Here is a 1,236-nt window from a genome sequence, read left to right as displayed (position 1 = left end):
AGTGTCTGCTCCAGCCCCAGAGCTCGCTCCAGTGTCGGCTCCAGCCCCTAAGTTCGCTCCAGTGCCCGCTCCTCGAAAGCGCCTTACTGTGCCTGCTCCACCAGAGCTCCCTCCAGTGCCAGCACCTCATAAGCGCTTCCCTTATCCCCAGTTAAGTCCAATGAGGGCTCCTTATCCCCAGTTAAGCCCATGGAGGGCTCCTGATTCCCCGTTTAGCCCAGGTAGGGCTCCTGATTCCCCGTTTAGCCCAGGGAGGGCTCCTGATCCCGGACAGCTAGTGAAAACAAACTTCTGTTTTAACATTTTTATTATTTAACATAAATTACAGTACAAGAAAATATAAAACTTAACACTAATGTTGCTGTCAGACTTTGTTCCGTGTTTTGTGTGTGTTTTGCTCCCCATGTACCTTCCTATGCCCATATTTGGTTAGTTTCCTGTTCCTGTCCTGATTATGTTGATTTGATTCCAGATGTTCCCCCGTTTTATTTCCATTGATCCCAGGTGTGTCTCGTCATCCCCTCCTCATGTCATGTCTTTAAATAGTGTTCCATGTTTTGAGTTCCTTTGTCCAGTATTGTACATGTCTACCCGTGTTACGTGTGTTTCCCTTGTTCCCTGGATGGCATTAAAGCTTGTTTGTTTGAATTCGACTCCTCGTCTCCTCGCTCCTTCGTCTCCGTGCTCCACACAGTAACATCGTGATAGTTTTACTTGATCTTAGTGCTGCGTTCGACACTATAGATCATGACATACTCCTAGATCAATTACAAAACTTTACGGGTATTCAAGAGCAGGCTTTAAGATGGTTTAGATCCTAATAATAATAATAATTCATTACATTTATATAGCGCTTTTCTAGGCACTCAAAGCGCTTTAATATTGTCAGGGGGTATCTCCTCATCCACCACCAGTGTGCAGCATCCACCTGGAACCACTTTGTTCATTTAAATGGGGAGTCATCTCAATTATCACCAGAACCAAAATTTGGAGTGCCACAAGGATCTGTCCTAGGTCCTCTGCTATTTTCAATATACATGTTGCCCCTTGGTAACTATTATTATAAAATACGGGATTAGTTCTACATTTTTAACAGAGTCTGTTAAAAATGTAAAAGATTGGATGACCAATAATTTTTTCCTATAAAATTCGGATAAGACAGAGATATTACTTATTGGACCAAAAAAACGGTACACAGAATCTCTTGGATTACAATTTGCAACTAGACGGATGTAC

The sequence above is a fragment of the Sinocyclocheilus anshuiensis genome, unplaced genomic scaffold, assembly GCF_001515605.1.
Source record: "Sinocyclocheilus anshuiensis isolate Anshui unplaced genomic scaffold, SAMN03320099.WGS_v1.1 scaffold173, whole genome shotgun sequence".
In the NCBI taxonomy this organism is placed as follows: Eukaryota; Metazoa; Chordata; class Actinopteri; order Cypriniformes; family Cyprinidae; genus Sinocyclocheilus; species Sinocyclocheilus anshuiensis.
This window is presented reverse-complemented; position numbering follows the sequence as displayed.